Consider the following 16739-nt stretch of genomic DNA (forward strand, 5'->3'; position numbering starts at 1 on the left):
CCTACCCTGGTTTTAAGAGAGTTATTCATCTGCCTGCTGTGTATCCCTTTGTTGTAACTCTCAGCAAAGGCCACGTTGCCATGCTGTGACTATAAACTGAAAGCAAACAGAATTCAGCGATCCACTGCATATGAGATGATATCAACAAATGGCAAAATTTTCAGCCTCCCAAAGCAATTACTAATTAAGAATAAGAAAGAGGCCCAGCCTTCAGACTAAAAAGACAGGTCTATTTGGAATAGACCTGAAAAGGAAGAGTATGGAGATCAGCTCTTTAAGGCTGCAAAGAATTGCTGAGCTGTAAGCCTTATAGATCTGGTTCAGGTCAGTCTAATGTTCCCTTTATGGCATTTGTTTGTTTATTATTTCTTTCATAAAATTTACATACCACTTGATTGTGGAAAAAAACCTCAAATCAGTTTACAGAAAAAGATAAGACAACGAAATTATCACCACAGCAATCACAACCCTAATTTAAAACCACAGTAGAATAATAAAAAAGTTAAATTAAAACTCGTACAAACTTTTTAGACATCTGGGTAGTAGGCTTGTCTAAATGTCGTCAGCAGATGCCAAAAATAATACAGTGAAGGCACCTGCCCGATATCAACAGGCAGGGAATTCGAAAGTATTGGTTGGTGCTTCTATATTAAATGATTGAATGTTATTACTTGGGTAGCACTTGGTGGCTTTTGTTACTTTGGCTCATGGATGGGGCTAGAGCAGGGGTCAGCAAACTTTTTCAGCAGGAGGCCGGTCCACTGTCTCTCAGACCTTGTGGGGGGTCGGAATATATATTTTTTAGAGGGGGGAAATGAATGAATTTCTATGCCCTACAAATAACCCAGAGATGCATTTTAAAATAAAAGGACACATTCTACTCATGTAAAAACATGCTGATTCCTGGACTGCCTGAAGGCCGGATTTAGAAGGCGATTGGGCCGGATCAGACCCCCGGGCCTTAGTTTGCCTACCCATGGGCTAGAGTGTCCTTTCCTTTTCCTTCTGGGGTGCCAGGGCAACTGTTTGTTTATTTACTTAAGCATCTTTATATCATCCTTGACAATATGTTCATAGGGTGCTGTACAACATATTTAAACACATCATTGCATATTCTCAAGCCAATTCAACATCAATACAAAATAAACACAGTATAAAAAATACATAAAATAGCAAAGAAGACAATCCAAAGCCAAATCCAAAGCTACCTTTCTCTTAAAGGATAATGTACACCTTGGTAGGAAGATTACCCCAAAGTAAGAAGACTGGATGGGTTGAAATGGGAGATGGTTTTCTTTCAGATATTTGGCTATTCAGGGCTTTATTTTTTATTTTTTATAAAATATTTATTAAAGTTTTACAAAAAACAGAGGTTTACAGAATAAAAAGAAAGCATAAAAAAGAAAAAAATAAGAAAAAATACATAAGATACAAAAATACATAAAAAAGAAAAAAGAAACAAAATACAAAAAGCAAATAGGTAAGAAAAATTAAAAACAAATCCATTTTTGATGTCTTTAAGCTCATTTGCTTGTTTCCTTGACCTCCTCTCACCTCCCCTTTTTGTATTCCCATTTACATAATCAATTCAGCAAATCCTTACCCTCTTTCATTTATCTTAACTCTATATCTTAACATATTATAACTCTATATTTTCATCCATTATCAATCCATTTTTGCATATTCTTATTAACTTTGTTGCTAATACCACTTATTTTCAATCCAACATCATTTTAACATTCATTAATTTTACAGTGTTTCTGCAGATAGTCTTTAAATTTCTTCCAATCTTCTTCCACCAACTCTTCTCCCAGGTCTCGGATTCTGCCAGTCATTTCCGCCAATTCCATATAGTCCATCACCTTCATCTGCCACTCTTCCAGGGTGGGTAAATCTTGTGTCTTCCAATACTTTGCAATAAGTATTCTTGCTGCTGTTGTTGCATACATGAATAAAGTTCTATCCTTCTTTGGCACCAATTGGCCGACTATGCCCAAAAGAAAGGCCTCCGGTTTCTTCAGAAAGGTATATTTAAATACCTTTTTCATTTCATTATAGATCATCTCCCAGAAAGCCTTAATCTTTGGGCATGTCCACCAAAGGTGAAAGAATGTACCTTCATTTTCTTTACATTTCCAACATTTGTTATCGGTTGGCTATTCAGGGCTTTAATGTGTTGGTGGCAAGGAAAAAATAGGTATATAAAAGAAGAATTCTTGAATGCCAACATCCAGGTTTGGGGCAAGTACTCTTTGGTGACAGAACCCCAGCAGAGATTTAAAATCACAAAATATGCAGCAAAGTGTGGAAATATAGACTGTTAGACCTTTAAAACATGCCCTTGTGAGTTCCAAAACTTCCCTCTTCCTCTAGCATAGAAAAAGACCACATATTTGGTAAGATAAAAATGGTTTACTTATAAACTCTCCAGTGGTCAGATTTCTGTGCCTTTCCATACAGCATTGATAAAAAGTTGCACAAGCAGTAAAACGTGGCTTAGTTACAGTGATGAAAGTTCATAAATTATCGGTATAGGAACTCCAAAGTGGCTTGTGAGAGCCATGTAGTCAGCGTTTGGAGCAAGCAGCTCAAACTTCTTTATATGCTGAGCTCAGGTACACTGGAGGATGAAGAACAGGCTTGATTGCCCAGTCCCTCTCAAGGTGAACTAAGGACAGCTTACTCTATGGTTAGGCCCTTCATGCTTTAGACTTAAGCATGTTGGCTATATGAGGCTGGTTATCCCACATAATGGTCAGCGTAAGTACTAGGCGCACTTCCTTGGGTATGCATATTTCTAATACATGCTTTATTCATAAATTCTTACCTGGATTCAATAGGAATGGATTTGCTTATTGAAAATATTTCTACCCTTTCCCTTAGAATATTTGAGGTGGCTTACAAACCTGTGCAGGGACGCGGGTGGTGCTGTGGGTTAAACCACAGAACCTAGGACTTGCCGATCAGAAGGTCAGCGGTTTGAATCCCCGTGATGGGGTGAGCTCCCGTTGCTTGGTTCCTGCTCCTGCCAACCTAGCAGTTTGAAAGCACGTCAAAGTGCAAGTAGATAAATAGGTACCACTCTGGCGGGAAGGTAAACAACGTTTCTGTGCTCTGGTTCACCATGCTGGCCACATGACCCGGAAGCTGTACGACGGCTCCCTCGGCCAATAAAGCGATATGAGTGCCGCAACCCCAGAGTTGGCCACGACTGGACCTAATGGTCAGGGGTCCCTTTACCTTTACCTTTTACAAACCTGTGCAGGCCCATTTACAACCCTTCTCTCACCACTACTCCTTGTGCTTCCTCGTAAGAGCTGTGCAGGGTGTGGGGAAGGGCATTTAGGGAACTAGGTCATCAGTATCTCCCACAGCATCAACCACAGTGTTTGATAAAGTACAGTGATTTATAAAAGCGCAGCCAAGCAAAAGGCAGGTGCGCGTGTGAGAAGAGTACATTGGGAGGGTGAGGAGAGAAGAAGGAGCCAGGATCCTTTTATTTTCTTGCTTTGTTCTTACCCTAAAGGTGAAAAGGAAACTGAGTCGCTGCAGCTGGCCAGCCTTCAGCCATATTACTGATAATTGCCAGCAAGAAACCAATTTGCCAGCTTTGACTTATTTGTATCCTCTGCGGTGCCTAGCTAGCCTGGACTTGCTGTCCCCGGGCTGCAGTCCCAAGGCCGTCATTTCTCGTCCTCCTAAGTACTGAGCATTTGCATCCAGCTCTGGCTGGGAAACTTTAATAACTCATTAATTTTCAGAAGATGGTTTGTTACCTTCGATGCATTTCTCCATTTTCAGTCATTACATCATGTATCTTAGGTGGCACGAGCCTCAGAACTACAGCTTTCCGCTTCCAAGACAAAAGTCCTTTATGCCTAATGGATATTTCTCCTTCATTGGCACAGGAGGTCCTGCTGATCTGTCAAAGTATTTAGAGGTTATATTTCTAACTATATATTTATCCCCATGAAGATTCCAAGGTTAAATTGCACTTTACTCATGCATAGGGAAACTCCTATGAAATTGGCATTTGGTTAGTATTTTGCAGAGGATATTCAGTTGCTAGCATCAAGGTGTATGGGGTGTTGGGAGAGGGGTAGTACCTCTGGGGTACTTTGTCCACCTTTGGTCTCCACCCTGCACTGGTGCATCCTCACTTTTGCAGCGCCTGCTCCTTGGTTTCCAGGTATGCAGTAAGCCCTTTGCACCAGTGTGAATTGGAGAAACTTTGGGGGAAAGAGAAAACAAAGCCCATCATACAGAGTAAAGAAAGGTGCTGATAAACTGAGAATGTACCAACTGTGTTTGGTATAATAATAATAATAATAATAATAATAATAATAATAATAATTTATTTACACCCCACCCATCTGGCTGGATTTCCTCAGCCACTCTGGGCTGCTTCCAACCAAATATTAAAAACAATACAGCATGAGACATTAAAAACTTCCCTAAACAAGGCCGCCTTCAGTTGTCTTTTAAAAGTAAAATAGTTGTTTATTGCCTTGACATCTGCTGGGAGGGAGTTCCACAGGGCAGGCATCACTACTGAGAAGGCCCTCTGCCTGGTTCCCTGTAACCTCACTTCTTGCAGTGAGGGAACCGCTAGAAGGCCCTTTGCACTGGACCTCAGTATCCGGGTTGGATGATGGGGTGGAGATGCTCCTTCAGGTATATAGAACCAAGGCCGTTTAGGGCTTTAAAGGTCAGCACCAACACTTTGAATTGTGCTTGGAAACGTACTGGTACTCGGAAACGTAAAGGTAAGACAGCTTTGGCTGTTTCTGGATCAGGATAGCTTAACCTCAGTTGTCCATGCAATGGTAACTTTGCAGTTGAGTTATTGCAATGTGCTATATGTGGGGCTATCCTCGGGGTTGGTCCAAGGGCAGAATGCAATGGCTAGCTTGCTTGGGGCAAACTATCAGCAGCATATAACACTTAGCTGCCAATCTGCAACTGGGCCAAATTCAAGGCGTTCATACTTATATGTAAGACCCTACATAGCTCAGGACCAGATTACATGAGAAACCACCTGAATGACAGTGTGTGTGTGTGTGTGTGTGTGTGTGTGTGTGTGCGCGCGCGCATATACACACACATAATAATACACAGTAGATCCCTGAGATCTGCAGTAACTTTTTTCCTGCAAGTGCCAAATATCACAGAAGCCTGTTCCACAGTAACTTGGAGCAGCGATTTAACCTGGCTGCCTCTGTTCTGTGGAATTGCATTCCTGTCAAGATATGACAGGTGCTCGGTATCTGCACTTCGCAGAAACAATTGAAGACATTTTTGTTCTGGCAGGCTTTTTTCTTTTAAATATATCGGCTTCTTTGCTGTTCTTATTGCACATAGCTTTGAAATGGCTGTGTAAATAAAATAATTTTTAAAACTACAGCATGAAAAATTGCTATAACTTAGTTCTTTGTAGCAGCAGTGTACTGACTTTTAAATATACACTGTTTTTCTACAAAAAAACCCCTACACACACAAAGTGTTTAATAGGCTTAACCTTTCAAATGAAGGAGGGCTTTTAAACTTGATGTCATGCTTTCAAAGATGAATGGCTTTCAAAGACCTGAAAATTAGCATTAATGGCCAAATGTATCTCATACATCTACAGTACGTCTTTGATGATGTACAAATATATGAAACTTCTGAAAAAGCATGGAGACATTGATAACTGCTGTGCTGTGAGGTTTTGTTTAGTTTTTTTTATAATCAAGCAGTATATAAATTTCATGCAATAAAAATAGAATACAATAATGTGGATGTTAATTCATATAAGACTTTTCTCCACATGCATCCAGAACTTATTTTCATGTTTTTTTTTAAACGACAACAAAACCCCCAGCTTTTATGCAAATAGCATAGCTGCCACTGAAAGTAGTAACTGTGTCTTGCTTCCCTTTGAAGAAGAAGAAGAGGAGTTTGGATTTGATATCCCGCCTTTCACTCCCTTTAAGGAGTCTCAAAGCGGCTAACATTCTCCTTTCCCTTCCTCCCCCACAACAAACACTCTGTCATGTGAGTGGGGCTAAGAGACTACAAAGAAGTGCGACTAGCCCAAGGTCACCCAGCAGCTGCAGGTGGAGGAGCGGAGACGCGAACCCGGTTCCCCAGATTACAAGACTACCGCTCTTAACCACTACACCACACTGGCTCTCACACTGGCTCCTTTGCCTATATAACATCTAACAGAACTGGAAAAGCAATGCCAACCCTCTTTGCAATAGGCTGGGTGTGATTGGATTCAGCAGAAGGTAGAAGTGCTGCCAGCGCATTCCTTGCAAGAAGCAGTGAGCCCACAGTCCCCAAATGGGGGTATTCCAGTAGGGTGGGGGATAATGACTGAGCTGGCCCTGGATCTGTTGGATTCTAAGCCAATCCTACTGCCGTCATGTGATGGCATCAAACCCAATGTGGGCCCAGTTGCTGTGCCAGCTCCAGGTTGGTGCAGTGATCTGCCTGCCCCCTCCTCACCTTCATCCCTAGTCAGCATTCTCAGCCGGGCTGTGGATGGGTGGCAGACCCTCTGCTCCATTAAGGGCAGTGACATAGGATTGCATTGTATATTTTCTTCCTTCTGCCGGAACTAGCCAATGATGCAAAGAAGGGTAGGGTAATGCAGAGCTTCATGATTTCACAACATAGATAAGTTCCGATGAGCATTATTGTTGGGCATGTAGGAGGCAGCTGTACAGCTGCTGGTTTTGGTGGTAGCTATGTATTCAGTGTAACATTTAAGTTCAGCCATACGCTTGGCCTGTATGCCAAAACTTAAAGAACAGTCAAGATCATAGCAGGGGGAGATACTTCCTGTGAAATATGCAAGGGACAGAAGAAACAGATATAACACAATTTCCTAATACAGTGGTACCTTGGGTTACATACGCTTCAGGTTACAGACGCTTCAGGTTACACACTCCGCTAACCCAGAAATAGTACCTTGGGTTAAGAACTTTGCTTCAGGATGAGAACAGAAATCGTGCTCCGGCGGCGCGGCAGCAGCAGGAGCCCCCATTCGCTAAAGTGGTGCTTCAGGTTAAAACAGTTTCAGGTTAAGAACAGACCTCCGGAACGAGTTAAGTTCTTAATCCGAGGTACCACTATACACAATAATTTTATTTTCTCAGTGGGAAAACTGTCGGTTTAGAAATTGGCCTTCCAAAGTGTTAACACAATAATTTTCAAGCTACCAATAGGATTGCTGGAAGCATCGTAAAAAGTTGTGACAGAAACCTAGCTTTTAAATTAGCTGCTTGTTAAATATCACAGTTCAAAAATACACAGCCATAAATCAGAAGAGCATCATTAATCAATGCCACACATTATAGGACTTTGCATTTCCTTTATGAAATTTATATAATTAATGCGCCATGCCAAGAAATGTAATTCTTCCCTCTATGAGAGACTTAACTTCAATGTGAAAGTTGACCTAACCTTGGGAACACTTACTTGTATTATATTGTCATTTATAGGGTGGTTTTCATCAAAGCTCAAGTGGTAAATATTTAACAAGGGGACATTTCCTTTTGCCTCTGTCCTTTCTCCATATTTGTTAAATTAATGGCTTTATTTTTAACTTCAAAAAAATGTCAGTCCCTTCTGATCTAGCCCTTGATGTCAGTCGTTATTCCCATTAAACCACAACCATGCCTGTCATTTTCATGCAGCTGTTACTATGTATGATTACAGTGGGGATAAGAGAAAGTCAAAGTAGAAGAAACAGCAGTGAATTAACTGCCAAAGCTACAAAGACCGCATTCTTCATTTGTATCAGGGCTGGGGGAAACTGCATCCAGCAGGCCAAACTGGGCCCTGTAAGGCTGTTTCGCAAACCACACCCATCTGTCCCACACCTGACATCATATGTGATGTCAGATGTGGGACATGTAGAAATGCCCAAGTTTTCCATGGGGAACTTACCACTGATCCCTGCTGAAAGTCAGCTTGAAGTCACCATCCATGAACTCAGTGACCCCCCCTTCCCTATTTATAGGTTTTAATCTCTTCATTGGGACTAGATACGGATTTGATGGCTCATGTAAACGGAAGAGGATCTAGGTTTTTTTTTTTTTAAAATACAAATGGGAATTACTGTAAATCCTCTATATTTGCTCTGTAAACTCATATTTGATGTTCTTAGGCATCTTTTGAAGACTTGTCATCAGAAGCTGTGTCCTGCCTTGACCACAGGGCACAATAGACATTTGGGTGTGATTTCGTCAGCAAGGAAGCTAGTATCAGGCTGGAGTCTCAGGACCTTGGATAGCTCCTTGTTTGCCAATTTGCTGTAAGGAAATCTCAAGCTCAGCTGAGCCCCTTTATCCTTCTCAGCCAAATCAACTTTCCCAGACTCCACACTTTTGCTGAACAGTGTGAACCTTTAAAGGGGCAGTCCTCTGGCCTGCAACCTTGCTCTCAATCGCTTCTCAAGAACGCTCTCACTTTGTTGCCTTGTTATTGCCTAGAGATGGCAAGGCTTGTGGTGAAGAAGGGGCTAGTTCCTCATGAGAATTTGGTTTTCAAGGTGCATATTGGGAGTTGGGTTTAAGGGGTCAGTGGCTTGAGGGGCTCCTGTGTTGGGGTCTGAGTCTGAGAATTCAACGGCTTCATGGCTTAAACTTCTGATCTCGCTTATCCATCTGGTTCCATCCTTGGCCACCGCCATTTTGTGGCCTTTGCTGGTTGCCTAAATGCAACCTTCCCCAACATTGTGCCCTCCAGAAGTTGTTGGACTCTTAGCTGGCACTGCCAATTCTCAGGGATGATGGGAGTTATAGTCCAATGACCTCTGGAGAAAACTAGATTGGGGAAGGCTGCCTTCATGTATCCTGAAATTGGCAGGTGTATTTGTTATAAAGCCCTGTTGAGTTCAACTGGACTGATGGTTTATGCATGGCTGGTAAGACTGAGTAAGCAGTGATCCTCAGACTGTGAGGGTGGTTACAAATACCTGAACAGGGACACAAAGTTCAATAGATGGGTAGGATCCTGAGGTGGGTGGAACTTCCCTCCCTCCACCAACAACTATGATCAGAGTGTGTAGCCTCCACTGACTACAGTAATTGGAAAACAGATGTGCTCTCTGTTGCTGCAGTGGGCAGGACTAGAACCAATGGATGAAAATTGCACCCAAACAGATATTGGCTAATGCCTAGAAAAAAATTCTTTGTAGTATGTGCTGTTTGAGAGTGGAACGTGCTGTCACGGAAGCCTCTGGGCCCTTCTTTGCTGGGGGTATTTAAGCAGAGGCTGCATGGGCATCTTTTGGGGATGATGTGGTTGCCTCCTGCATTGCAGATCCAGATGAGCTCCAACTCTTATTCTTCTATGATTCTAAGAAGTAACAGGGTAGGGTGCTTCATTCACTATCCCACCCCCTGCTGGTCCCCCGCCATCTCCTGCTGGGCTTCCAGGCTTGGGCTTCCATCACAATCATGGGACTGGAATCCCCACAAGCAGAAAAGCACTGGTGTGTGTGTGTGTGTGTGTGTGTGTGTGTGTGTGTGGTCACCACTCTGTCTTGAAGGTCCATTGCAGTGAAGAACTAGCCATTGTGGTTATGTTACAGACACACACAGCTGCAGTATATAACATGTGGTTTAGCCCTAAGGGGCACCTGCGTTTCTGAATGCACACTTTAATTGGAATGGCAGTTAATGTATGGCATTCTGGTACCCATGTATATTCTGCAAAAGGTTAGCATCGTTGCAAAGAAATAATTAGCATAATGCTTTGGTTAATGTAGCTTATGTATTTACATATAAACAAAATTTTTCACTTTTAATGACTTTATTTTACCTTACCCATACCCATAATTCTTCCTGACATCAGTATAAATGTTTCCGGTCGGTTAAGACAAAACCTTTTCCCTTCTGGGGAGATGCCCAATTCCCTTCAGGAGACTTTCTAAAGAGAAATATTAAAGCAGCAATAACATAATTAGGCAGCAAGGTTAGACTCACCCATTAAATCTCATCTCTCAATAAACATATGCAGATTAAACTGAGATCATGTAGAGAAATCATTGTCAATTGCGTGACGGGTGCTCTGCTGTGGGCCCAGAACTTACAGTTCTAGAACAGGCAGCTCACAGCCTCGTAGTGTGTCATTTGGCTTACAAATATCTACTGCTTGGGATTCTCAGTATGGATTCATCATGGGGAAGATGCAAAGAGCGCAATCCTGTGCACCCTTGTTTGGGAGGAAGCCCATCTGAAGGCTTAGGATTGCACTGCATGACTTTGGTAACAGGATTGGAAGGTTTGAAGAATGCAATCTAAGCTATTCCATTTTGTATTGTTTATAAATCCTACACTCTAAAAAACAAAGAAGGTACTGAACAGTCTGGTGTTGCTCAGAGCAATGGAGATTAGTAGCTGGGGGTAAATGGGAAAGGAAAGCTAAAGGGAGCAGGATGAAATATTGTTTATAAAAGGTGCTGGGAATTGTAGCTCTGTGCAGGAGGGAAACTGTGGTTCCCAGGATTCTTTGGCAGAAGCCATGTGCTTTAAACACATGGCATGTATTCAGCAGAGAGTGTCAGTTCCTCAATAGTTTATTTATTGCACCAGTATCCTGCTCTTCAGCCAAAAGGTTCCCAGAGTGTCTTACATACAGTTAAACAAGACAGTCCCTGCCCACAGACTTATAATCTAAAACTATGCAGTGCAAAAGGAAAAAGGGACAGGGATGGATGGGGGATGAGGGGGTGTTAAATAGTACTCCTTATGTTGACTAGCTGGAATGAAAGCAGTTCAGGGGAAGGGGTAACCTGATGGCACTGATTCTTCAGCACGGCTGATGGAATGAGTCCTGCTTCCCATCTCTTCCATTGAGGCAGTCTGCTCAATGTAATAGCTGTAGGAGAGAAAGCTGTTCCAGAAGAGCTGATGTTGCTCATTCCAGGACTGGGGTCCTAGTTTATTCCACACTATATGGGCCTCCCAGCGCCACATCTTCCAGGTCATTATAAGGAAGTGTACTGAGGTTTGGAATATGGTACCATCATCTCCTCTATCAGTATATGATAGGATTCCCATCTTTTTGGACCAGCTTTCTCTAAAGCTGCATTTGAAGTAGGAGACCTTGATGGTTTGAGCAGGGTTATCCTTGAATCAGAATTGTAGGACTATAGTTCAGAAGATAAAATTCCGAAGATGGCATTTGAGTCTGGGATTTTAACCTCTCCCCTTTTATACTTTGGGTAATCTCAGTCCTAACTGCTGTTATCCTCATTTTGGGTCAAGTTCTCCTGACTATCGATACAAAGAGCTGATCAGTTAGATTTGCTGCTCACATAATTACTTTCTGCATTCTGGAAAAGGAGCAGGGCTGGCGATGATCAATCAAGTATCTCACACAGTAATGAGCAAAATAAGAAACATACAAATATTAAATTATGCTGCACTCATAAATATATTTTTACCCCTAACGCTGGTGAGGGCACTGAAAACAGCCAGGCTGTTGAGCTACTTCCAGGAGGTCAACAATCACATCACATCTCTTTCTCCTTCAATATCTCTTCTGAGTGCTTTGGAATGAGTCAGAATGTGATTCAGATCTACTTTTAGAGCTATCTGACAAGAGGCACACAAGCCTGTCCTTTGCCTTGAGCAAAGTCACAAAATGTGCCCTGGCAGAAAGTTGTACCTTTCAGAAGAGGAAGCTGCGAGTGCAGGGCTTGCGATGCAGGGAATGTAAACATCTTAACAAACACCAACAGCTTTAAAGCAGTTTGCATTTTGTTTAGTGGTTAAGGTTGAATCATCTGCTCCAGCACATCTCTGAACGGACCACGTTTTAAAAGCATTCATGCTATGAATATCATGAGAAGACCCTCAATAGTGAGACCCCCAAGATACTCCTAGAATCATGGAGTTGAAGGGACCTCAAAGGTAATCCAATTCAAGCACCTGCTCATGGTAGGAAATCCACTACTTAGAGCATCCCTATGGCTGCACCATAGCTGCTCGAAACAGCAAAATGTCTCATGCAGGCTCTGACCATTTGCAACATCCTGCCAAGAATTAATTTTTTTGGAACAAATACTGAAAATGACCTCAGTTTATACTTCTGCATAATTTTTCTTCATCATACAATTTGAGTTTTCTGGTTGAGAAATAATTATGAGTTTGGAAATCTAGGTCTCCTGTTCATCAGTGGCTATTCCAAGGAGGACAGAAGGACGTAATTCAATATCCCTAGAATCTGTCATGTCCTTGAGCAACATTGAATCCCCATGGTTTCCTCTGCCAGAAGAGTGAACCTATTCATTTTTGTTAATGAGACAGAAGAGGAAGATAAAGATTTTTAAAAATGCCAAGCATTGTGCTTTATAAGCCACCCAATCTAATTATTGACAGGGATCAAGGATGTTAAGGTCCAAAAAAAGGGACTACTTATTATCCGAACACTTTGGAGAGGTATTAAACTCATTTGAATTTAATTAGAAAGGAGCATTCATGATTTAAGAATAAATCTTGCCTCTATTAATTGTAAGAATTAAGATGATTTATGGCCCTTAAGATTTCTAACATTTTTGGGAGGGAAAAGCCTTTAATAAAAGTGTATGGCTTCTTGTCAAAGAGAAAATGGCAAAAAGGGATTATGTAAACCCATTGGGGGAAATATATTATAGTTAAATGTTATGATTTCTGAGTGCAGTATCTAATTGTGTGAGCAGCATGTAATTTTGGGAATGAAAGAGTTGTTACATGGTCTTTAGCTAAATCATTTACCTGTGCAAATGTTCCACCCCCCATCATGTTTAAATAAACTCATTTGACATGAGATGCAGAGCCAGACCATTTGCTGATAGTGTTGCCATCTTAGCAAATCAGTGACCCAGGTGGATAAGCCACTGGCATACCAATGCCGAATGTATACCGTTAATATTATTTATTAATTTATATACTGCTTACATGCCAGAATGGCTTCAAAGTGGTTTACAAGTATAAAAATATATCCATGCATAATTGAAATACCCAATAAAACAATTCCAGCAAAACATTTTAAAATTCCGTTAATTGGAGTGAACAATAAAATGAGGCCATTAAAATAGCATAGCAGTTAAAACAGCTATTAAAATTATTTCATCAGGAGGTTCAGGTTAGGAGAACACTTGTCTAAACAGATGTGTCTTCAAGAGCTGGTTAAATGCCAATAGGGATGGGGTTACCAGTATAAAAGTCCACCAGTGTTATATGGAGTAGTACTGATGGGAACTGCATTTAAAAGGTGGTGGTGTTTGTGGAATACATAGACAGGTAAGTCACACTTGTTTTCGCCTTGAGAGAAACAAACTCTTGCAAAATCTGCCCTTCCTTTGGAGGCAACCGCCCCCTCACAGTTTTCCAGTTCATGGAAGACGAGATCACACATGAGTTTGCTGATCCTGTGCTGCATTGATGATCACCCAGATCAATTGCCACACAAAGACTAATTTGTAGAAGTGAGCAGCTTGGGAGATCATTGAACTGTTTATTTAGCTCCGTTACTGATGATTCAGAAACTAAATCTAAATACAAAATTTAAGGGATGGAAGCAAAGGACAACAATTCTTTTATCCTGCTTTGTGTAGTTGCGTCTGAGATTGCAGTGCTTTTGGCTGAAGAGACGGATCCGGTGCAGGGCACAGAGCCAGAGTTGGACCAGAGCTGCCCAAGACCCCCCAGAAGCACCTTCCCCTGAGCCTCAAGGAGTCAAGTACCTCCCATGCTACCATGCTTGCCCAGTGGCTCAGAGAGTGTACCAGACAGGGGGCAAGGGCAAGAAGAAGCATTCTCCTCCAGTCCAGGTGGGTGGCCCTTTAAGAGCCTAAAGGTTCCAACACTCAATGCCAGGCATCCCCAAACTCGGCCCTCCAGCTGTTTTGGGACTACAATTCCCATCATCCCTGACCACTGGTCCTGTTAGCTAGGGATGATGGGAGTTGTAGTCCCAAAACAGCTGGAGGGCCAAGTTTGGAGATGCCTGCTCAAGGCAGCAGCAATGTCCCAGTGGTCTCTCAGGAGCCTTTTAGCTGTTCAGCCAGGTGGCTTCTGGCAGATGCGAGGAAAAGACAGCATGTGCAATTCCTGAAACCTCCTTACAAAGCACAGCACAAGGCCCTTTTAAAATGTGGCTCTTTTTTGGGGTGTGTGTGTTATTTTTATTTTGATTATATATATTGTGGTTTTTATGTTGATTTTTTTATGTGAACTGCCCTGAGAACTCTGGGTACAGAGCGGTATATAAAGTCAATAAATAATAATAAGAGGAAGCTAAACCTGAAAGGGGTGGACCTGAAGTCAAGACTCCCAAGTCACCTTAGATCACCTCCAGCCTTTGGAGGAGCAAGTTGCTCACCTGGAGCTGTCTGTAGTTTTTCAAACACTGGGCTGTTTTCCAGTCTTATCTGGACTTATGCAAGGCACTCTTCCCTACATTTAAATGAAAAGGAAAGCCACGGGGCAAGAGCTTTATGTCTGCATCAAGGCTCTTGCAGATCTCCAAATCAGGGGTATGGAGTTCAATAAAAAAAGACAGCCTGCTTCTGTCCTATTGGGAGCAATATGAGCAATCTTGATCCCATGTTGTTGTTGTTTAGTTGTTTAGTCGTGTCCGACTCTTCGTGACCCCATGGACCAGAGCACGCCAGGCACTTCTGTCTTCCACTGCCTCCTGCAGTTTGGTCAAACTCATGCTGGTAGCTTTGAGAACACTGTCCAACCATCTCGTCCTCTGTCGTCCCTTTCTCCTTGTGCCCTCCATCTTTCCCAACATGAGGGTCTTTTCCAGGGAGTCTTCTCTTCTCATGAGGTGGCCAAAGTATTGGAGTCTCAGCTTCAGGATCTGTCCTTCCAGTGAGCACTCAGGGCTGATTTCCTTAAGAATGGATAGGTTTGATCTTCTTGCAGTCCATGGGACTCTCAAGAGTCTCCTCCAGCACCATAATTCAAAAGCATCAATTATTTGGCGATCAGCCTTCTTTATGGTCCAGCTCTCACTTCCGTACATCACTACTGGGAAAACCATAGCTTTAACTTATACAGACCTTTGTTGGCAAGGTGATGTCTCTGCTTTTTAAGATGCTGTCTAGGTTTGTCATTGCTTTTCTCCCAAGAAGCAGGCGTCTTTTAATTTCGTGACTGCTGTCACCATCTGTAGTGATCCCAAAGAGATACTTAAAAGACAGACATAAGGTCAAGTGTAAGTGTGATGGTACTTTTAGGTTGCATGTTACCCATGTAGGTAGATTGCTATGCCATAGTTACCTGCGTTATCTATTAACTCACCCACCAAAAGCAAGCAGCTTAGGGGTGTGAATGGGAAGTGCCACTCAAACATATTGCAAAAGGATGAATGAATGACTTAAGTGACAGTTGCAAACATTCTTTTTTTGAACCGAGACCAGAGATTGATTGATCTGTCTTTCTCAAGTTAAAATGCAATTACCACTTTAGCAGCTGCCCACAAAACATGAGACTCTGAAATTATTGCCCTATAAAAAATATTTAATGCACATAATTAGGATAGTGGAGAATAACTCGATTATAATTTGATATAAATTTAAGGTGTTTCCTATTTGGTCATCTTTTATGTATAATTGGGAGATAAGTCTTCCTAAGGGGCTGACGTCAAGAATATAGTTACGTGGGCTTTGCCAACCTGGTGCCTTCTAGTTTCCCATCAGGCCCTGCCAGCACATCTGGAGGGTACCTAGTTGGTGAAGACAGCAGTGATGTATTTAAAAATACTGCCCTGAAGTAAAAAATGACTTATCGGAGCCAGTGTGGTGCAGTAGTGAAACGTCAGATTAGGGCCGGGTAGACCAGGGTTCAAATCACCACTCAGCCATGAAGCTTAATGGATGACCTTGGGCCAGCCATTGCATCTCAGCCCAACCTGCCTCACAGGGCTGTTGTAGGGATTAAAAAAGGAGGGGGAGAAGCATGTACGTATGTCATTTTGAGCTCCTTGGAGAAAAAGATGGGATATAAATGCAATCAGTCAATCTATCAAAAGGGTATCTACTATACCGCCTTTCATTTACAAAGGAAAAATTGAAGCAGCTCACAGCATAAAAACTTTATAATCAATAAAAATCACTCAATAGTGAAATCAATGACTTTATTATCTGCTTGTCCATCCGTCCGTCCGTCCGTCCATCCATCCATCTGAGCAGTTCACACCATAAATAATCAATAAAAAGCAACAGTTGTCATCAGCTGAACACCCACAATTTATGGACACCGGGCACTGCTATTAACTGTCAGGCAAAGGCTGAGTAAACAGGTTGTCTTCAATTGATGGAAACGGACCATTGTTAGTGCCCCCTTGAACTTAACATATCTCTAACTGTGAATGTTAATAATACCAAGATTGGATTTTGAGGGTCCTGTCCACCTTGGCTGATGTTTGTATGCAGAAAGGCTACATCTCCTTTAGATGTGATAATTAATCAATCATTTTATTTGTATGTGCCTTTCCAAAGTTAAAACCATGCTCAAGGCAGCTTATACAAAGGGACACATTTAATAGGAAAATAGTACATATGGGTTCCATCTCTAATGGGTGTTTGAAGGTCCCACATCTTTCTGCAAATGGCTTGAGGCAAGTTTTACTTATTGATTACACTTCTATCTCCCCCTAGAGCTCGAAGTGCGATACCTGGTTCTCCCACTCCCTCATTTAGCTTCACAACCAGCTTGTGGTCTAGGCTGAGAGATAGTGAATGGCCCAAG

The 16739-nt window shown here is 42.0% G+C and overlaps 2 long non-coding RNA genes across 2 annotated transcripts; both read left to right on the forward strand.

The window, feature by feature from the left end:
* The first annotated feature begins 14 nt into the window (after positions 1 to 14).
* On the forward strand, positions 15 to 16739 carry LOC310746361. Its single transcript, XR_014540670.1, has 3 exons — positions 15 to 324; positions 13595 to 13814; positions 16649 to 16739. It is a non-coding gene; the product is annotated as an uncharacterized lncRNA (long non-coding RNA).
* LOC310745314 lies at positions 3244 to 5082 on the forward strand. Its single transcript, XR_014540079.1, has 2 exons — positions 3244 to 4311; positions 4767 to 5082. It is a non-coding gene; the product is annotated as an uncharacterized lncRNA (long non-coding RNA).

Source organism: Podarcis filfolensis (assembly GCF_964270895.1).
Source record: "Podarcis filfolensis genome assembly, chromosome: 12".
In the NCBI taxonomy this organism is placed as follows: domain Eukaryota; kingdom Metazoa; phylum Chordata; class Lepidosauria; order Squamata; family Lacertidae; genus Podarcis; species Podarcis filfolensis.